This window comes from Lemur catta, chromosome 1 (assembly GCF_020740605.2).
Source record: "Lemur catta isolate mLemCat1 chromosome 1, mLemCat1.pri, whole genome shotgun sequence".
Taxonomy (NCBI): domain Eukaryota; kingdom Metazoa; phylum Chordata; class Mammalia; order Primates; family Lemuridae; genus Lemur; species Lemur catta.
The window spans coordinates 244450439-244474154 of record NC_059128.1 but is presented as its reverse complement, the minus strand read 5'-3'; the positions used below and the strand labels follow the sequence as shown (position 1 = coordinate 244474154).

Here is a 23716-nt window from a genome sequence, read left to right as displayed (position 1 = left end):
ACTTTAAAAATGTTGTCACCTTCCACATGACTTTGACACAACTAGATATGTTTGTTCTATATAAAGTTGGAAGTTTGCAGCTGTAACTCAGCATCATAAGTATCAAGGCTTCAGCTGCAGTCATTGAATTTGATGAGAATGCCCAGAGAGGTAGGGAAGGAGAGAATAGAGAGAAGAGTTGAAGATTCATTATATCATATTCTTCCTGGGTGCATGTCCCTTTAAGTATCTGCAGTCATTGCCTACCTTCATTTAACATTATGCTCGAAGTAATTTTTCCCCATATTGTTAAAGAATGAAAGGCCTTTTAGGATGCTAGAGTTAAGTATATTTGGGGGGCACAAATAACATATTTGAAAAGTTATTGAAACATTCCGATATCTTGCAAAAGATATTTTGAACAGAATCACCATTCTATTGTCTGACTGCCTAAAAGCAAATCATAGTACTTATAGTCTAGTTTCAAAGACGATAATTATATAAAGAGTTTTTGAGTTTGGGCCAAAAGGCAAACACAAGATGAATCAGCATTAGAACTTTTCTTCTTAATTTCCTCTAATACTTAAGAAGGATTTTTCTACAGCAAGAGCATATAATGACAAACAATGAAAAAAATCTAGAAGGCAGATTGTTTTCATGTATCCACTTTAAAACAATGACTAATATTAAATATTTTATTTTCAATTAGAAAATCCTGCTCTTATTTTACTCCTTACAGCTTTATTGAGGTATAAGTCACAAATTTAAAAAATGTGTATTTGTGTAATATACAATGTTTTGATATATATTTATACACATTATGAAATGATTACCACAATCAAGATAATTAACATATCTGTCACCTCACATAGTTATATTTGTGTGTGTGTGGTAAGCACAGATAAGATCTACTCTCTTAGCAATTTTCAAGTATACAATATAGTGTTATCAGCTATAGTCACCATGCTGTACAGTACATCTCCACAATTTATTCATGCCAGTTGAAACTTTGTACCCTTTGTCTAACATCCCCCCATTCTCCTTCTGGCCTCATGCCACTGGCAATCACCATTCTACTCTTTGCTTCTATTAATTTGACTTTTTCATATTTCATATGTAAGTGAGATCATGCAGATTTTGTCTTTCTGTGCCTGGCTTATTTTACTTAGCATAATGTTCTCCAGGTTCATTCATGTTGTTGCAAATGACAGGATTTTCTTCTTTTTTTTTTCAGGCTGAATGGTACTCCATTGTGTATATTTGTTACGTTTTCTTCATATATTCATCAGTTGATGAACACTTAGGTTGATTCCGTATCTTGACTATTGTGAATAGTGCTAAAATGAATATGGGACTGCAGATACCTCTTCAAAATACTGATTTCATTTCCTTTGGGTATATTTAGAAATGGGATTATTGGATCATATGGTAGCTTTATTTTTAATTTTTTGAAGAATCGTCCTACTGTTTTCCATAATGGCTGTACAAATTTACATTCCTTCCAACAGTGTACAAGAATTTCCTTTTCTCCACATCCTTGCCAACATTTATCTTTTGCCTTTTTGTTAATAGTCATTCTAACAAGTGTGAAGTGATAACACTGTGATATTAATTGTGTTTTCCTGATGATTAGTGGTATTGAGATTAGGATCCAGTTTCATTCTTCTGCATGTGGATATCCAGTTTTCCTAGTGCCATTTATTGAAAACACTGTCTTTTCTCCATTTTGTGTTCTTGGCTCCTCTGCAAAGATCAATTGACCATAAATGAATGGATTTATTTCTGGCCTCTCTGTTCTATTCCATTGGTCTATAGGTAGGTTTCTATGCCAGTACCATGCTGTTTTGATTACTTTAGCTTTGAATCAAGGTTGTGAACATGAGTATGTTTGTTTGCAAATCTCACAAGATTTCTTACACTAGAAATTAATTTGGCCATAGAAAGAAATCAAGTATTAGATGTATGGTGCAGCATAATTATTCTTAAAAAGTAAATCAAAATGTATTTCTTACATGTGGTAGTTACTTTGTATAAAAAGAACTCTGTGTTATTTATTATTATACTCAGTTCCTTTAGTGTTTGACATAGGATAAGAGTACAATGAATATCTATTTAAAAATTTCCATTGATAGGAGAATTACATTTTTAAACTTCATTTTGATCTTCAAATACTATATCAAGTAATTAGGCTACTAAGAGCTCAAATTCATTAATTTGAATAAAATCATCAAATGACTATACCAAATTAAGAATTAATTTTAATTTACTGTGACCAGAGCAATTTTATACACAAAGGATTATTTCAAAGTCTTCTGGTTCTTTGGAACCTATTTCAGAGTACCTGTCAACTTCTAATTCAGAATGCTGTACACTCAGTGTGTATATTCCTAAGAAATGCACTGGAACATCACTTGCCTTCTCTCATACGTACGCTCTCTGGTTCAGTTCTGAAACCCTTTCTATTATAAATATTCTAGAATAAGAATTTCTTTTAGTTGAAAAATACCTTAAAAGCTATCTGGTCCAATCAACTACCTAATGTGTACAGTACATTTAGCAAATGTTCATTTAGCCTATGCTTAAACCTTCCAGACACTGTTAATTCCCTGTCTTTTGAAGTATCCTAATATAAAGATTTTATCTAACATAAATCTTCTTTTGCCTAGTCTTAATACATTAGTTCCTTTCTTTGGAAAGTGGTTTCCAGTCTCCTCACCATATATTCATTTCAGTTTGGGTACCTGCTAGGATCCTTCTGAATAGTGTAAAACCCATATGTTTTAGAATCATACAAATGTGGCTTAAAGTCCTGTTGCCAGGCAGTAGGACCCATGATTTTGGGAAAATTGCTTAACTTCCCTAACATTCAATTTGCTCATCTGTAAAATAGTCCTAGCAACAAATATAGAGGTTGTGGTGAAAATTAAATTAAAAGGTGTCTAAATTATTCCATAGAATACCCCAGTAGTTTAATACATTTTCATTTCCTTCTTTGACTTCCCATGTTTACTAGCAGATCAATTCTATCTCCTCAGTTACTCTAGATGTTACTAAGTATTACAAAGCTCTTTGGCAATTTCACTGTGCTATTTATTGACAAGTCTTTAGCAAGAAAAAATTGAGTCCTTTTTATACTAGAAATCCTAACCTTCATATCAATACCATACATTCATTTGGCCCCAGTTTGTTAAGCCATCCTTTGGAAATTTATTCATTCACCCAAATTTGTCTTCTGTCCAATTTGATGATCACTCCCCCTGAATCTGTGATAAAACACTGAAAGTAGGAGGGAAACAGACCCAAGCCAGGATATTATGAAACTATGCACTAACCCATTACCATGCACCTTTCATTCATATGCCCACATTCAGTCCATCTTACTTTACTGGGATCTAAAAGACATTTCTGTAGCTACATGTTGCCTACAAAGATATCACAAGGGAAAACTGAACAAATGCCATGATAAAATACATAGAGTGATTTTACCTGTTGATGTTACCCTGACTTCTGGGTGCAGGTCAGTCAGGGTCATCAACTAGTGAGACAGGTGGCAGTGACATCACAAAGACCAGGAGCAATAAAAAAAGCTGAACCCAGACTGAAGTTTTAATGAAGTATCAAAAGTCAAAGCCAATATAAGAATGGCTAACAAACATATGAAAAAATGTTCAACATCCCTAATCATCAGGGAAATGCAAATCAAAACCACAATGAGATATCACCTAACTCCAGTGAGAATGACCTTTATCAAAAAGTCCCAAAACAATACATGTTGGCGTGGATGCGGAGAGACAGGAACACTCATACACTGCTGGTGGGACTGTAACCTGGTGCAACCACTGTGGAAAGCAATATGGAGATACCTTAAACAGATTCAAGTAGACCTGCCATTCGATCCAGCAATCCCATTATTGGGCATCTACCCAAAAGAACAAAAGTCATTCTATGAAAAAGACACCTGCACCCGAATGTTTATAGCAGCACAATTCACAATTCCAAAGATGTGGAAACAACCCAAATGCCCACCAATTCATAAATGGATTAGTAAAATGTGGTATATGTATACCATGAAGTATTACTCAGCTATATGAAATAACGGTGATATGGCATCTCTTTGGTTCTCCTGGAGAGAGTTGGAACCCATTATATTAAGTGAAGTACCCCAAGAATCGAAAAGCAAGCATCACATGTACTCACCAGCAAATTGGTTTCCCTGATCATCACCTAAGTGCACGTTTGAGAATAACACCAATTGGGTATCAGCAGAGGTGGGGAGTGGGGGGAGGGGATAGGTGTATACCTACATGATGAGTGCGATGCGCACTGTCTGGGGAATGGACACGCTTGAAGTTGTGACTCAGGAGGATGGGGGTGGGGGGAGGAGATGGGTGTATACCTATGTGATGAGCGCGATGTGCACTGTCTGGGGAATAGACACACTTGAAGCTCAGACTCGGGGAGATGAGGGGGCATGGGCAATATATATAACGTGAACTTTTGTACTCCCATAATAAGCTGAAATTTAAAAAAAAAGTCAAAGGCAGAGAAATTTAGAGTACTGACTAAAAGAGCAGAGCTAAAATCCAAGGAAAAATCTAGTAGCTGCCAAAAAGAAAAATGGAATGGAAGAAGACTGAGAGAGAAAAACAGGAGAATTCTGAATGATCATTATGAATGGAGAGAATAGAAGTATTTTTGCTTTGCCTATGAAAATGGAGTTAGCTGAACTTACGAAAAGGTCAGAAAGGAACTTAAGTACAGTTACCCATATTTTTGTATTTTTTAGTTTTTTATCTTATTTTTAAGGGGGGCAGGGGAGTGTTTAATATGTAAAATGGTTTACGGTAAACCCATGTTGGATGCTTGTTTTTTTTTTTTTTTTTTTTTTTTTTTTTTTTTTTTACCCTTCTCCCGCAAAAGCTCTTAAACATTCATTTATAGTATGTAATTTCATTCAGGATCAATATAAAATCAGTTTAAAAAATTGACTCCTTTCTCCCCTTTTGAATGCTGAGACTCATTTCCTCACTTCCTTGTTGCAACCTAGTTCCCAGTCCCATTATTTCTTAAAAATCATTGATAAAACCACATGCAATTCTTCTTGTGACACTGGAATGTGTCAGAAAACTTGAACTAAAGTAGAGCAGTTAGATGTCTTCTCATGATCCCTTACCCATTTGGAGTTCAAATTCCTTTTTTTGTCAATGTATCTGATATCTCTCTTTGAATCAGAAATTTTTCTTTCTACCACTGATGGGATAAATATGAATTTAGGTGCTTAACTTTGTTTGCATTTCATAAAAATTAGGGCTTTGATGAAGTAGATATCTTATTTTTAGTTATAAATTGCATGATTTAAAAATAAAACATAACATGGTTCTATTTTTTCCTAAAAACAGTAATTCTTAGAAACTGGGTACAGGTAAGTTTTATAAAACCCAGTACGCAAATATTACATGTTTTTACAACAAAGTTTGTACAACTTTGTGTAGATACTTCTTGTACTGACTAATAACCTACATTTCCATGATTAAGGAAGTACAGAATCTTAACAATTAAAAACTTCCCTGGTAATTTAGAAAGACTAGTTGATAATGAATAGACTCAAATCTACTAACAGGAGAAATAAGTTTAAACATGAAATGTCTTGGTTAAAAAAAAAACATGGTTTCCTTAAAAGAGTTTTATTAATTGCCATATATGTTTTAAAAAATTCCTGGGTTTCACTGGAATTTTGTCTCATAGCTTATTTTTAAGATGACAAAAAAATTTCAAAATGTATTTAAAGAACGTTATTTTCTAGATCATAACACCATGACTTTGTATTTGGTGGGATGTGTGAATACAATGATTAGTTGTTTTCTCCCCCTACAAACCAAGCAATAGAACTTTTAGCACTCATGCTATATTAAAAAGTAAATATAAACATATCATATTAGGTTGGCTCAAAATAATGTTATAGTGTAAATAAAAGTAAACACTGATTTCTAAATAACATTTAATATGTGAAAGATAGAATTAATCTAATATTGAGATGATAAGTAGCTCTTAATCTTTATTAGTTTGGAATTGTATAATTGACAAAACAGGTTCAGAAATGTTATATCCTGCCAGGACTGCACAGCTCTTGGGAGACAATGGAGTTAAACCAAGGTCTATCTTCTTTTCAATATAATAAACTGCTTCAAATAGAAGATGCACTGCTTTCCCTCTTCCCATTGTCTCCTAAAGTGCGAAGCCTGCTGATAGCACCCAACCTCACAATATTCTAAGGAAGCAGTTTCCAGTTATTTGGAAATGTTAATCCCTTAGAGAATCTGATTAAAAACCATGTGTCCTTGCTCCAGAAAAATATAGAAATGCACATTCACGAGCTGGATTTAAGTAGTGGCCAGCTGGGCAGTCTGAGGTGCTAGTCTAAGAGTAGCACTAAAATACCACTAGAATATTTGAGACAAGGAAGACTGTCTGACAGGAATTTTTCTTAGTGATACTCTTGTATGTAGCTGGAAGTTTTATTTTGATAAGATTGTTGGGGAGAGGTGAACTCAAAGGTTAGGACCACCTCTAACTCGCATGACACTTTGGTGCACATCCTTGCTTCCGGGTGGACCCTATTGGGCAGCATCAGAATGCAAACACAAACGGGTTTTACAGCCCAGTTATCCCCTTGGCTGTGGCCTTTGTTACCATATCATAGAGATAGTGCTCAAAGGCATAAGGTGATGTAACTGCTTTCCCAAGAGGTTGGATTCAGTTAATAGCAAGGTTACTGCAAGGATCATGGTAGTATAGGGCTACAATCCAGGACAGAAGATAAAGGATGAGTGTTACTGCTAGTGCCCCATTTCTTTATTTTCCCTAAAGAAAAGGGAACTGCTCCCTCTCTAAAACAATGCTGAACAGATACATTGAGCATATGTTGAAGAATACCAGATTACCAACCTACTCTACTTTTCAAACTGTCTGCGATGCTTAGGTGTTTTGATCTGGCTCTGCATACACATTAAACATTTTCTATACATTTTCAGGGAATTTATAACCACTTGATGGTTATAGATGTTACTACATATTTTTCATTAATTATTCAATGAAAATATGCTATAAACTAAACCTATTTACAGATATGACCTCAGTAACAAGTACAGTAGAATAATTTACATATTTGATAATATTAGATTTAGGTTATAATCTAAAATTTACTATAATATCATGAAGTTATGATATGTCTTTAAAAAAAACAAAGAATGGAAACTTCACTTTAGTACTTTTTTATTTGATCTATTCTCAACTGCTTCTCTTATGTCACCAAGTGTTGTGCTTAATGGAGAAATCAGCTTGAATTTTGTGCCTATATACTTTAACAATATCATCTCCGTGACACATAATCTAAAACAAAATGCCTATGGTTTTCAATTGAATTTACACATATTTTTTAAAAATCAGAGTGTTTTAATGGATTTTAGAATCACCTGCTGTTATACATCATGTTGATTTGGTAAGCATGGAAATCTATTGATTTTATGTGTTCCAATTTTCCACTGAGTGGTTAATCCTTTTATAAACCAAAATGTATTTTAGTGGGAAGAAAGAAAACACTACAAGTATCTTTAGGCTGATAAAATTCTCCTGGCATTAGAGAAATTGGGTGATTCATTATGAGCTTGTACACATTTCACTGCTGAACACCTACAAATGATAAAAAGCTGAAGGATTTTGAGAGTGTATCATCCAGATAATGTGTTTTTGTCACCAAGAGCCTTAAAAGCCACTTATGAACAGTGTTAATTGTATGAAATTCTTTATATACAAGCCCGTGAGAGTGGAAAATCCATAATCTAACTGTATGGTTAAAATATAAATATATATGTGTATAAAATATGGTATATTGATAAAGCAAATCCTGCTATTTTTTTGAAAAATAAAATGGATGATAATGTTATTTGATGTTGTAGAGTTTGAAAAAATACTTATAACACTACCTTGTTTATATTTTTATATAAAAAGCATTGTCATTATGTATATGCAGATTGCTCCCCAGAATATTCTTGTTTTGTCTGATTTAGAAATAGCTATAAGCTATGCTACTTTTACATTTGTTGTCAAAAGGGATACTAATATATGCAATTTTCATTTAGTCATTTATCCAACAGTAAATGACAATCACCAATTAGGTACAAATCCACAATATTTGTGATAGTTTTAAAATGTAAGATAATAGCACATAGCTGATACCATTAGTTGTGCTAATACTTGAGTTACATTCAAACATTCCTCTCTTTAAAAATTAAGTAATGCATTATAAAAATGTACATGTGCTTCTATATCTTTCCACAGTTAATTATTTTTGTATATGATAGCCTAACTTCTCATCTTTTTTCTTTCTTTGTATACTAGTACTCCAAGTAAGGAGTTCAGTCTGACATAAGCAGCATTTTAGTTTTGGCTGTGTAATACTCAGGATTATTGACATCAGCACTTTCCCTTCTTTAAATTTAGCAACACATGAGATATTGGCTAAGCCAATAAAATACTACTTTGTAACATAGAAATTAGGGACATAGAAACCCATGGTAAGGTAGTCGTGAATCATGGAAATGTTAAACCATGTAGAGATGAGGCTGGAATAGCCGTTTTCAGACATGTGCATAATGGTTAAGTCAACAGAGTAGTCTTCAGAGAGAATCAAAAGGATAGATTGAATATATACAGAGTACGGGCCAATAGACCATTTGTGGTGTAGAGGAATGGTGTACAGAGTGCAGAACCAATTGCTAAATTTGGGGGAATTTTTGCACATGGGTTGACTCTATGTGGTAGTTTGAAATCGGCCATAGTGGTATATTTCACCTTGGAACTTGGCAAACACTCCACACCAGGCTTCCCCTGTCCCTGAGAGCTGGTTGTCATCTATTTAGCAGCACACACTGCCAGAGAAAAAGAAGGTGGGAGAAAGAGATGAAGAAAGAGAGATCTCCTCAGTAGTTCTCTAGATCTGTGACAGTGTCCCAGTTTCCAGCTATAAATTCTTAAGAACCAGCAATGCTTTATTTCTATGGAATGCTTTCATAGCCTTCTAATTAATATATTTATGTTATATTCAATTTTCTTAGTTCTCACAAAAAAATTCACTAATTTCTGTAATTCTAATCAATATAATTGGAAGATAAGGAAACTCAGGATGGAAATTTATCCTATTTGTGTGCAATGTCTTACATGCACATGTGCAGGTCTCTCTGCTTTTTTATTAATTCCTGTAGTTTAGATTCAGTCCCAACTAACATTGAATGCCAACCATGTAGGCACCATGGTGAGACCCTTTTTCTATATGCATTTTGGTGTTAATCTGATCATCACCAAGAGGAAATTTAGAGAGGAATAGAGACAATAAATGCAGTGTCTTAAAAGATATGTGAGTATTGTATTAAGGATTCTGTGTTTTTAAGTACAGAGCTGTGGACAGTTTCAGTCATCATAGGCAGAAGGAGAAGCTGGCTTTGGCTTTGATTGATTAGAGAATCATCCTGTTTAAAAAAAAAAAAAGAGAGAGAGAGAAAAGAAAGAAAATGTTAACCTGGATTATCTTTCTGGATCTTTCCTAGTCTTGTTTTTCACACTATTTCTTCTAATATCTTTTAGAGTAAGGTTAATAAATATCTTGTCACAAATTACCTAAAATAGACTCACTGTTGCACATTATTTTGAAGGAAGGCAACCACTCTTCCTATACTTGTACCATCTCTACCCCAGCTGAGCTTCTGGATGCAGATAAAATGGAAAATTCAGTGATTCTGAGACAGTCCCACTGATCTTGGCAAGATGTATGCAGAAATGTGTGCTTAACTCTAGGAGTTACTAAAACTCAGTAGCTGAAGGGCTTGCTTCAACCTGTCTTTAGTAGCCTCAGAAATTTGAAGGTTAGGTATCAAATGCCAGCAAGGGATATGGGCACTTCCAGATCTATCTTTTGACTTGCTGGAAGCATCCTTACTTAAATACAGTGACTGACCTGCTTTTTAAAGGGTTTGCAAATCTTAATTGGGAGTCGCTTGACCCCCCAAGTGTCAAAGGAAGGATTCTACCTCATTAGAAGTCCAGCAGTACTACTTAGAGAAATACAGTATATCATAAAGGAGTCTTGCAGATGGACATGGCTTTGGGTTATCAGATTGAAAGACAGAAGAAACCAATGTCCTGCTTGTTTTGTGTTTATTTAGAAAATGCCACCAGAAGAGACCATTATTTTCCTCTATGAACTAAAAGTCTGATGATATTTTAGGGCAAGCATTAACCTTTAGCTGAGAAAGTATTTATATTGGATATATATTGAAACATGCTTCTATTGATAGCTTCAGGCATATACAGAATATAGATGGATTTTTATAGACGAAGCTCACCCAATTCAATGAGTCTGTTTTTCTTTTCAGTTATACTAACATGAAGTTGAAATACTGTACTACTATATAAATAAGTAGAAATATTTCTAGAAAATTTAAGATCACATCTGTTATCACTGTATATATTTGTGCGTCTTCATTGGGTCTTCATTGAGAGGAAATATGGAGCTGTATGATTTGTATTCCAGCTTGTGAGTAAGAATTTAAAGCAGGTTACTTTTTGGTATCTTAATTTTTCTAAATTTAGAATAGGTACTAGATTTTTCTCTCTTCTCAAAAGAAATAGAAAGATGACTGTAAAATTATAATCATGTGGATAAATGTATAAATGATTAAAGTGAAATAAATATTTTTAGGCAATAGTACTTAAATATGTATTTGAGTTTTAATTATAGACTGTTGACCAAATAGCTCAGAAGACTCTCTCTCTCTCTCTCTCTCTCTCCCTCCCTCTCCACTTCACTGAATTTCAAACCCAGTTATAAATGTTTTCAAATTGTTTTAGAGTATTTATTTCAGTTGTAATAATGACATAATTAAATGTCATTGATGTGGTTCATCTTTGTAGAAGACTGAGAAATGGCTTCAATCAGAGGCACACATCCCAGTGTGCTTTGGTTTAGTGAATAGATTACAAAATGAAACTTATCCATGATCAAATGGCAAGAGGCTGGCATCCTAAGGCTGTGATTACAAGACAAAGGCCTATCTTCATGCAGGTGTGGGATTCCCTATTACTTTAGAAGACAGCTTTTTCAGCCTTCATAGTATTTCTGGGCTCTTAAACATTTGAAAAGTCACTATAGTTTCTTTCCTTGACCCAGGCTTGAGACTTATTGATTTAGACCTGGTGGCCACAAAAACAAATTATTACCCCCACTTGATTCTAATGGCCATGGGTTGTAGTCCTCTTGTCTCAGAATCCACAACACAGCACTGACGGCTTGGAACACAGCCCAGGAAAGCTAACCCCAGGTGTGAGGCTTCAGCCCGCGTTCCCAGAGTGCAGAAGAAAACAGTAATTTTCCCACTCTGAACAGCTGTTTCAGTCTGAAAAGCAAAATAAAATATAAATTTATCCAAGATTACTTTACTTTTGGCATTAGGACAAATGACAATACACCACCACAAGACTATCTCCAAATAATTACATAAAGTGGCATGGTAAGAAATTATTACTGTATCACTACTAAACAGCTTCCTCCTAGGAATTTAGATATGCCACACCAAAAAATGACAAATTACTTCCCCATTATACTCAACTGCTACTAGGTTCTTACGAATGTTAGTTACATTTGTTCTGCTTTATACTAAGAAGCAATGGAAATCCAAAGCCTTCACCTTTGTCAAAACATGTATTTGATGTAATACAGGATACCTAAATTAAATCCATCAGAACTGAAACTACCTTATATATTCAGTTCTGCTGATGTTTAAATGATCAATATTAATTTAGTGAAAATCACTTCAGTAAGAATATAAAGAAGAGAATGGGTCAATGGAAGGAGGCACAGTAGAAGCAACAAAACACTTGGATCTAATTGAGAAACAAAAAATAAAACCAAAAGAAAAGAACTGCAGAGGTGGAGAAATATTTTTTCCTCACCATCCTAGGTTCATGGCTAAGGCCCCTAAAACAAACAAACAAAATAAAACATTAACAAGAGAAAGGCATATAACTGTATTTCATAAGTTTTACACAGAAGTCTTCTTAAGGAAATGAAGCCCCCCTCCAAAAAAAAAAAAAAAAAACAAGAAACAGTTAAACGTGTGTATTTTTATGCTAAGTTTGCTGAAGGGTAAATAGACATGGAGAAATATAACTGGACAAAGGGGTATGATATCATGGTAATAAACTGGAGGAACTTAGCAAGGCTTATTTGTGTTGTGTCCTTGTGTCTTTAGACATAAGGATGTTCCTTTCCTCTAGGTATAGGGAAGGCACCTTTCAACTGAGGGTCTTATGATCTGTTTCAGGGGATGATCACGAAATCCTAAGTTTTGTGACCTACTTCATGGAGGAAGGGCTGGAAGAAGATAAGAGTGACCTTTCTGCTTCTGCTGTTTTCTTAAATTCATTTAGCTTAAAATTGTTCATATGTCAAGATGCCATATTTGAAGGTAGCACATCCTGAATCCCATCAGGACCATTCTGTAATGATCTTGATGAAATGGTTATAAAATTCTACAAATCGATCTGCCTCTATGCTAATATGTTGGGTTATAATACTTGACAGCTAACTTGTTAGGTGTGCAAGCTTTCTAAACTCCAGACACTAAAAAAATGTACATTTTTATTTAGATATTTTTACATTTTCCTTTCTACTTACCTGAGCTTTTTATGTCTTCATTGGAATCACCAGGCTATAATCATTCAGAAATAATTTCCTTTATGTGTAAAAGTACAGTGGTAAAATCTGTGTTAATTAAGTCCTGTACTGTTAAAAACAAAATTTTTCTGACACTTGTTAAAACGGAAAGGTGGATTTTATCAGGATTACAGTAACAGGTGTAGGGATACTGCAATGGGGTTTTGCAGTAGGGGAGAGAGACGGGTTGGCTCCAAATATAATAAAGAAATGTAGGAATTTATAGCCAAGGAGCAGGGTTGGGGATGGGTAGATGGAAAATTACCAGTCAGGTAGGATAATTCCTGCTACGCTGACCTAATAGGATTCATGCTGAAGGCAGGCCAGGGTGATCAGATATTTCCTGAGAGACAAAGAGTGATAAGTGATTTGTCAGATATTGAGGTTGATCAGATATCAAAGGTGGGGGATTCTGGCTAAATTAATTTAGCAGAATTTTTGCTAAAACCGGGCTCTTGAGAACATGCCCAAAGATGGGGCTCTGGGTGGACTCAGAGGAGCCTACCTAAAGTTATATCAAGGAGATCCTTGTCAGTACAGACCAAAATGGAATTTCTGGGTCTCTCATGATCCAAATAAATATTATCTGTCAATGTGGATTTTGTTCATTAAATTATTTCTCTATTTCTTTGGTGGTGATGATGGCAGTACATGGAAACTATCACTCATTTCCTAACCAACCTTTGTTATTTTCTGTCTTGGGTTATGCATATGTCTGCAGTATTCTGTGTACTCTTCCTACATCTTAACATCTCGGGTTTATTCTATTTTTCTTCATTTGTTCTCTAGTTAACATCTGTCAAATTGGATTTCACAGTTGTTGTACATATGGGTAGTTAAATCCAATTTGCTGTTATTGTAAATTGGCTTGGTCATAATTCAGACATAACCCTATTTTTCTAGAATAATTTTAACTTCTTGTGTTATTAATGTCTATGTTCTATTTCATTATACAAGTTTTTCCAATTGACTCACATTTAATGACTATCTTGAGTGCTATTTTTGTCAACTTTCTATACCAGTTAAAACATACCTATTATGTTAAACAGACTTTATAGCCTGAATTACAAAATTTTTATTCATATATATCCTAATTTATATGTTTCCTAGCCTATTGATATATCTTTCCAGTTTGACAAATTCTTTAGCCATTCTCATGTCAATATGCACATTAACTCATCTGACATTAAGGGAAAATGAAGGAATGTAGGTGTGAATAATGGTGACCATGTAAAACTTCTAATAAAACTATGTCTAGTCTAGGCTACAAGTACTTTTCTAGATCTATTAAAAGTGAAAAGTATTTTATTTATTCTCCCTTGATTTCTCCTTGTTATAGCCAAACTGTGTTTTTTTCCCTTGTGATAAGAGCTAAATTTGTTTCTGGGAGGATATGTTGAAGTAAAAGTTATTGTAGTTATAATTATTGTAACCATTCATATGCCACTTAATTTAAACAAAGTGATCTTTAATCATTCAATAGTTAATTCTTCCACCATTCCATGGGGAAAAGTCAATAGTGCAGTCTATTTAGAATTGCCATAGCAGAGAAGAAAAAAACTAGTATTTAGAAAAGGAGTGTTATGTAAATTAATTCCTAAATGTGTGCTTTGCTTGATTTTTAGAAATGTATGGTATAAAATACACAAAAGTCTCTATTATGTGAATGTATATAGTGGTATCTATGGAGACTTTAGAAATATAAACGAAAGTAGTAATATACACCTGGGTTCATGTAGAAATGAATGATTTGCTAGGTGGTAGATGGTACAAGATAAAAAGTAGACAAAAGATACCATTAATTTGTTGATATCCTCAAAGAACTGTGTAAAAAATAGAAATAGATCAAGGTATCCTTAGAATATTTCTTATTCATAATAATTATTACATTTAACTATAACAATGAAAATGTAAAATAATTGTAATATTAAGTTCTTGGTGCCAAATTCCTTAGTAAAATGATAATCAAATAAAGATGAACTACTGGAACAATCTCAATTTTTATTATAATTATTTCTTGCATAATATTTGTCACAGAAATTTAATCACTTCATTTTTCCAAGAGATGACACATGACCTTATTTACAAATGGAAAGCTACAATTACCCAACCATAGTTGGGCATGGTGGTGCATACCTGCAGTCCCAGCTACTTGAGAGGCTGAGTCAGGAGGATTGCTTGAGCCCAGAAGTTTGAGGCTGTAGTGATCTATGATCTCATCACTGAATTCCAGCCTGGGCAACAGAGTGAGACCCCATCTCTTAAATAAACAAACAAACAAACAAATAAATAAAAATGATTCAACCAAATGCCTTGTGTATTATCTAGGAAACTTGCCAGGATATTTACAGAAAACAGGTAAAATCAGAAAAGTTCCCACTTAGTCGGGCATCTGGAGTAATTAATATTCTGTTATTGCTAATAATAATAAGCAAGAAAGATGCTGTCTTGATCAAAGTGTGTGGCTATCTACTTATACATTATTGTACAAGCCATGTGTTAACAAATCATCCAGAGCTGGCAAACAACCTCTGATCTTTTCAGTCATAATCCAAGTGATCTGCCATGTTTAAAAACAAACTGGTATATCTTCTACCAAGGATTAAAGAAAAAAAAGATTAGAAAAATTTAAAATTTATAAAACCTGTAAGTTATAATAGTACTAGAATAATGTGATATTACCCATGTGTGAAACATCTGAGAATACCATTGTACTAGTAAAAGAAGTTGGCCCTCAAATTAGTTTGATAATAATGAAAACAAATATATATGTATGTATGAAAATTAGTTATAGAGTTCAGAACCTTTGCTTTACAGAGCATGCCTCCATTTTGAAATCAAGGCATATATTTATTATTTCATAAAGCAAGTATTTAATGAGCATTTGACATATATCAGGGCCTGTTTTAGGGTCTTGAAGTACATATACAATACTTTCCAAGAGAGGTAATCAGGATAGATTAAGGTGCTCCATGTCAAGTGCTATCTTTAAAGTTCTTTTCATATTGTGATTATTTGATTTGGGGGAAATCTCAAATTAGAGGAGGTGAAAAAACTATTAAATCATTATTGTTTTTCTTAACATCTTACTCTACCTTTGTATTAAGTAGTTCTCTTGGTAAGGTAGATGGTTCCTTATGTGATGATATTTAAAAAGTTATTGACATTATCTTCTTGCTTAAAACTATTTTTCACAACCTTATTTCCCTGCCTGAAATGACATAATGAAAAAATATCCTCTAAAATCACAACACACCTTGCAGCGCTTAACACATTACGCTATTATCAGTTTTATTGCACAATCCCTAAAATGTCAGTTTATCAAATTACTTTACCCAAGTGAGAATACAAATCTGAGGAAAGGGACAACTATAGAATATTGAGCATGTCCTGGAAAGTGTGGGTCTGAGTGGAACACTACAGAGAAGCAGATAAGTGGACACCCGAAGTAGATTTACAAGCATTATCCAAGTATTCTTTCACATAGGGGTAAACTTGCTACTAAATTCAATAAATATATATTAATAAGATAGAGAAAAGTTTATTTTCCCTTGAGGATATAATACTCTAGCCACTCAAGGTTAACAGTTTTCTCTCCTGTTACAGCATTATGGGATTATAAAATGTCTCATATACAATTTTAAAATAGAATGTTAGGTGAATTGATAAATAGTGATAGAATGGGAAATAGAGGATGACTAGCATTCTTAAAGGCTTCCAGTGATTGGCAAAGGTTAAGATTTCTCTGAAAAGATAGTGGACATGGATGGTGGATACATGACAACCTGTGGGAGTAAGTAGCCAGATGCATGTGACTGAAATAGAGAAGTGGATAAACTAGGAGAGTGATTTATTTCGGGCCTGGAATACTAGATTAAGCCATGTATATTTCATGTAGTCAGTGTTTGACAAACAAAGTTGCTCAAAGCCTAAGCAACAAGTTTCTTTCAGATATGTAAAGCATTTAAAAAGCATTTGAAAGAATAAATTGATATAAAGGAGTTTTGACTAGATTTTTCAAATGTAATTTGTTCATATATGGTTTGTCTTATATGTTACTAGAAAAATAATTATCAGATTCTTCATTAAGTATTTATTAGAAAAAAAGACAGCTGACAAAAACATATATTATAGAATGGCTCTGAAGACTAAAAGGGCTTACTTTCAAGTGTTAGGAGATGAAGTTACAATTATCATGAAATATCCCTATGTCTAATGCTAATATGCAAACATAAAATCACAATGTGTTTTGTAAAATATATCTGAATGAATATACAGAATAGGAAATCGTAAATTACCTTTCTGATGTTTTGATGTTTTCTATTCATGGAATAGCACAATGGTGTTCCCTTTTGGAATTTGCATTAAAATTTTAATGTTAATAATTAATACTTTAACAGTACAAAAGTGATGAGACTATTGTATGAACACCTATACCACTTAAGAGATCAAAGAAGTCAAAAATGTCTTCTTCAATAATGAGTTTAATTTGTTCCCAAGAGGCAATTCTAAATTTTGTCCTTTAAAGCATATCAACATAACTCAAGCTGTTGATTGCATAGTAGATTAATGCTACAGAGTATTATATATAAAATTCTATTAGCAGCTCAGAGGGTGATTTTAGAAAAGTAACATTATATTTAAACTAAGAAAAATTGGTTTTGCCTTCATTTTCATGAACTTAAAAAGAACCTACCTACATTTAACATGCAGAAAATGACTACAAAGTCAGCTATCAGTTAAAAACAAATGAAGAGTCATTTGATGTAAGGTTTATAATTCACATGCATTAAATTTAGTATCCAAATGATATTCTTCCCCTTGTTAAATATATGAAAACAGTGACTCTGTCAATACTCTTTCTGAAACTATGTATTTAGACTTTCTTTGATATTTTTACAGATAGAAGTGTTTTTGAAACTTTAATAAGACAGATTAGTAGTTCTTAGCTCTAGATAAATGTTAAATCATATAAGGAGACTTTATAAAGTACTGTTATCTATGCTCCACACTCAAGAAATTGTACAGTAACTGATTTCATGAGTGTTTTTGGCACTCAAATATGTGCAAATCTGCCCATGTGATTCTTGAATGCAGTTAGAGTTTAGAACAATTAAGATAAATCATGTATCACCTATTTGAGATATGAGAAAGTATTTCAAAATGTTAATATTGGATGTTATTTCAAAGCCATTAACCAAGTAAAATAATCTATTATGCTTATGTTTTATGATTAAAAACTAAAGAATCACTAAATAAATCTTGTTAGAAGAAATCATTGTATTATAAGAAAAATGCGTATTTATGAAAAAATTTAAATGTCAAATTAACTGATTTTGCATATATTTGGTTTAAAAAAATCAAGAAGTAGAATAAAACCAGAATAAATGAAGATAGAAATTTCAAATAATAGCACTGAATAAATTATTATGAATTTAGAAATGTATATCCTGAAGAGTTTTCAGGATAACTGAGTACATGAATCAAACATTTGTATTTATATTTTATAAAATGCCAATTTAAAATGTTTAACCAGACATTTAAGAAAAAAAAAATGTTGACTGACATTGTGTTTACTGACTTTCTCAAGTTCTTCTTTTATAGGATTGTATTTGAGATAAAAACAAATATGTCAGTCTTTATGGCTTTTAACTATCTTACCGAACTACAAATGACTAATTCATTTTAATATCATATGGACTAAGATTAGTTGTTCCAAAAATATATTTTTGAACTGTATCCAAAAAAGAATAGAAATAAGAAAAAAAAGTTGACTTTGTTTTTATATTTCATAAGAAATTAGGTGTAAAATAAGTTTTTTTTTTTAATTTCTTTTCCTAAAGTCAGTAGAGAGTGCAAAGAGATAAAAGGGAGGAAAGATTTTCCCTCTGTCCTCCTAGTTCAAAATCTGGCTTTATGAAATAAACTGACAGCAGGCAGATTAACAGGAGAAAAAGTCTACAAATTTATTAATTGTTATTGTGTGCACAGGGGCATCACAGGAAAAAAGTGAATACCAAAAAGTGGTGAGATTTGAGAACTTACCTGTATCTTAACAGGGGAAGTGGAGGGGGACAGGGACCACTTAGAAAAGAGTGGTTTTTTAGGAAAGAGTGATTTTTAGGAAAAATGAATGAGCTCTTAGAAGAATAGGTAGGAGATATGATAGTTTGTGACAAAGTTTGTCTGGGTGTGGTACAGTCTTCTCTTCTCCTCTCCTGTGCTAAGAGTCGATGTTTCCTGGTTAATGAAACTCTCAGGCCAGGGAGGGAATTTATGACAAGTGAGTTCTTTTCTGAGCATCTGTCTCTAGGCAGATAAGGGAATTCAGAAAAAACCTCTCCCTGCATTTGCTGTTTTTCAAGTGCCTTCAGCTCAAAATAATCAATATACCAAAGTGGCCTATTAGGGTGGCATATTTTGGTTTCCTTCAGAGGTGATACACAGATGGCACATAAAAACTTGGAAATGCACACATTTAAGTTGTTTGGCTATATATACCCAACAACTAGGTGGATAAGGATATACATGGTGGCACAAGGCTTACTTTTAAAGTTAGAATACCAGCGTTCAAGACTTGACTTTTTCAGCTATAAGATGCATGAACTTGAGAAAAATCATTTCATCTCTGCAAGCCTGTAAATTTTAGATCCAGTTAAGCTTTCTAATCCTAGAGCCCCCAAATTTACTGATTGAGTCCAAGTACTCAGCCTCTGTTGTTTCCCTTTGAACTATCTTCATCTGAAAAACTGAAAAACTATTTCCACTTCAAAAAATTTTATTGGCCCACAAATAAGATGTTGAATTGAAAGTAGGAACTAACTAGCAAAAAGATGTTGGAGAAAGTACATCCAAACTTCAATTTTTACTATTCATTCTTAAAATAATCAGTAAACATTTTAAGAGTCTGTTAGAGTCATGTCTCTTAAACTTTAAAGGTTATTCAGTTCACTCTGGAGTTGTGTTAAAAATGAAGATTCTGATTCAGAATATTTCCACTGCAACCTGAGATGCTGCAGTGCTAATAAGTTCCCAGGTGATGCCAATACTGCTAATTCTCACACCTTGTCTTGAGTAGCAAGATATAAAAGTACCCACACGTTGGGCTGTATAGGTACAAAGATACTCTGAAGGAACTTCTGGATAAAAGTTAACTAGATCCTGGATTATATGCAAAAAAATAAATAAATAAATAAGTCTATTGCATCGCTGAGTTTGCTAGAAAGTAAAAGAAACCTTGAAAAGCAAACACACACACACACACACATACAGGCACACACCACATGCACCGTCGCACGCTGAATCCACAGCAGCAACTCTGAGTGTTAAGATAACAATGAGGTCGTTTTGAGACCAAAGTTTATTATCAGCACTGCATCAAATAGGTGGAACCCCTTGGACTTCTAGCAAAGTAATGGGTCTGGACCTGAAATTTCCACATTGAAACAGGAACCCTCAAAGGAGATAAAAGGGATTTCAGTTGGTAGCACTCAGAGACTCCCTAAAGAATCATTTGAACAATGTCTTTCTAGGACAACATTCCCACCTATGCCTTTAGGACTCCCACAGATGACATTCAATGAAATGTGAGCTCCTAAACCAAAAGTAATCAACATTCATGAAACCAAGCTATTATGAGTCAGTAGAAACAAAAATCAACAAATCTAGATGTACAAATAGCCTAGACATTATAAACTATCTCAAGAACTAAAAGATAGATGTATTTTTTAAAAACAAGATCGAGACTATCAAAATGAGAGACCATAAAAAACTTATAAATAAAAAGATAATAAAACTCAATATATGTGTTAAATAGCATATTAGAAAAAGCATAATAGAGAAGTGAAATGGAAGATAAATCTGAATAAACTCAGAACGCAGCATAGACAGATAAAGAAATAAAGAAATCTAAAGACATATACAGTGGAATGAGGAGTTCTATTAATAATTCCAGAAGTAGCGAATAGAAAGAATGAAGGATTTAAAAATATTTGAAGACATAATGACTAAGAATTTTTCATAATTTATAAAAGATACAAATCAATAGTCTTAGGAAGTTCAATATATAATAAGCAGAAGAGATATACATAAAGACACAGATGAAATTTCATACCAAAGAGAAGATTTTAAAAGGATCCAGAGAGAAAAAGACACATCACTTATAAAAAAATGACTGTCAACGGAAAACTTCTCCATGCTCTAATGCAATCCATACATGCATAGAGTAGTGTCTTTAAAGTGCTAAGAGAAAATAACCATCAATGTAGTATACGGTAAATAAACATACATCCAGCAAAACTATAGTATGATGGTTAAATACACCTTCATATGAAAAAACTTAAATTTTTAACACCAAAATTTCTTCAATAATGGAATTTGTGATGGTGTTCTTCAAGAGGATGGTCAATCACATTGCAAAGAAGGACACCTTAAAAGAAAATAACATAAAAACATCTACAATCTCAATTACATTCATGATTATATGTGATGAAAAAGAATTGCTACATCACATGGAAAGAATCATATTTAGATTGTAAATGCTTTAATATTTTAAAAATAATATTTAAAACCATAAATACGTCAATATATAAATATTGTATATATAATAAATTTGTAGATCACATTTATGATTTCAAGGTAAAAATGAGTAGCAGAGACTTGACATCTTTCAAATTATATGGAGGGTTTCAATTTGAACTGCGATACTTCCTGCCTTTTATGTGTATTCACACAGTTCCTGCATCTTGTTCTCCTCTTTGAGGCTTCAGATTCTTTCAATGCTTACAATCCTCCTGCCCATAGTTTCTTACCTTACATTCCATAGATTTGGCTTTTACTTGCCAAGAACATAGGCTACAGTCAGACTGCTTGCATTCAAATCTAGATTTAAGCTTTGAACTCGAACAACTTAACTCTGCCTTTGTCTCTGTCTGGACATCTGTAACTTGAAGATGGTAATTGCACCTACAAAACTAAAGCTGTTTAGAGGATTAAGTAAGGTAATGCATGCTAGTGCTCATAACAGTGCCTAAAATGTAAAAGGTACTCATGTTTGTTTTCTTTAAACTCTTAAATATCTTGACACCTTTAATGCATAGAAGTTAATTTAGCAAAATATTTATAAAACTATATTGCTATTTATTACTAAAAATAAATAAAGCATTTGGCAAGTGCCAGTAGAATAGGTCTAGAAACTGGTTTTACTGATTTTCCATCCTTTTTGTCTATGTCTTTATTAATAATAGACAACTAACTGCATCCTTAGATTTTCAACATTATTAGTAACCTAGTACTATCTTAAAATCATGAATTATTGTATTTACAAAGTCTATTTAAAAATACTGACTAAAGTAGGTTACAGATTGTACAATAATAATATTGTCTTATGGTGATACACCAGAAGGAGGAAATTTTCATTGAGTCATTTTCCAAAATTTTGGTCAGACTCTTAATATAGCTCCTGGAGAAGGTGTTAAGAACAACTATTCCTACAGATACCTCAAAAATCTTGCTAAATATAAGATACTAAAGTTATTCTTTGAACAGAATGAGTTCACCAGAAAGTATAAACATAACATTGTTGTTCTCTGTAATCAGTTGTTTTTCTTCATTTTGTGTGATTCCAGAGATTTCTTGGATCCCCACCAGCAGTAAGTGTTATAGAACTGTCAACCTAAACTCTCTCTTTTATTTTATTTTATTATTATTATTTCAGCATATTGTGGGGGTACAAAAGTTTAGGTTACATATATTGCCCTTGCCCCCCACTCCGAATCAGAGCTTCAAACGTGTCCATCCCCTAGACAGTGCGCATCGCACTCATTATGTATGTATGTATACACCCATCCCCTCCCCTACCCACATCTGCCCAACATCTGATTAATGTTATTCCTGAATGTGCTCTTAGGTGATGATCAGTGAAACCAATTTGATGGTGAGTACATGTGGTGCTTATTTTTCCATTCTTGGGATACTTCATTTAATAGAATGGGTTCCAACTCTATCCAGGAGAACATAAGAGATGCTATATCCCCATTATCTCTTATAGCTGAGTAATACTCCATGGTATACATATACCACATTTTATTAATCCACTGATGTATTGATGGGCACTTGGGTTGTTTCCACATCTTTGCAATTGTGAATTGTGCTGCTATAAACATTCGGGTGCATATGTCTTTGTTATAGAATCTCTTTTGTTCTTTTGGGTAGATGCCCAATAATGGGATTGCTGGGTCAAATGGTAGGTCTACTTGTATCTGTTTAAGGATATCCATATTGCTTTCCACAGAGGTTGTACTAGTTTGCAGTCCCACCAGCAGTGTATGAGTGTTCCTGTCTCTCTGCATCCATGCCAACATTTATTGTTATGGGACTTTTTGATAAGGGCCATTCTCACTGGAGTTAAGTGGTATCTCATTGTGGTTTTGATTTGCATTTCCCTGATGATTAGAGATGTTGAGCATTCTTCTGTCTTCTTTTGAAAAATTTCTGTTCATATCCTTTGCCCACTTTTTGATAGGGTTGTTTGATTTTTTTCTTGCTGATTTTCCTGAGTACTACATAGATTCTAGTTAAAAATGATTTTTTTGAAGGGTGGGAATAGGCACTGCATTGTAAATACATGTGCTATAGTGAGCTATGTGAGTACTCGGGGAGGTAATGAAAACAAAAGTTTTGTTTTTTTTTTTAATGAGGAGGACTACATAATTGTTTTGAGATAATTATGCTTAGCTACAAGGATCAGTAAAAGGGTGATGCCAGTCCGAGGCTGAGCAGGCAGTTGTTGGGCAGATATCCTGGCACAAGTATTTTTTTGTGTGTATGTAAGGTTGTAATGGCCTTTGTGCAAGGTTATGGTTTTTGCAGTCTTTTCTCATAATTCTGTTCTTGTTATCAGACATTTGTGCATGAGAACCCTCTCTTCATGGCCTTCCCTGGCTTGTTTGAGAGAGTTTTTAACAAAAGTGA

The 23716-nt window shown here is 33.5% G+C and overlaps 1 protein-coding gene across 1 annotated transcript in view; it reads left to right on the top strand.

The window, feature by feature from the left end:
- The window catches only part of EPHA6 (EPH receptor A6), an 836036-nt gene that overhangs the window by 275448 nt on the left and 536872 nt on the right, over positions 1 to 23716 (top strand). The gene's annotated exons all lie outside the window — the stretch shown is intronic.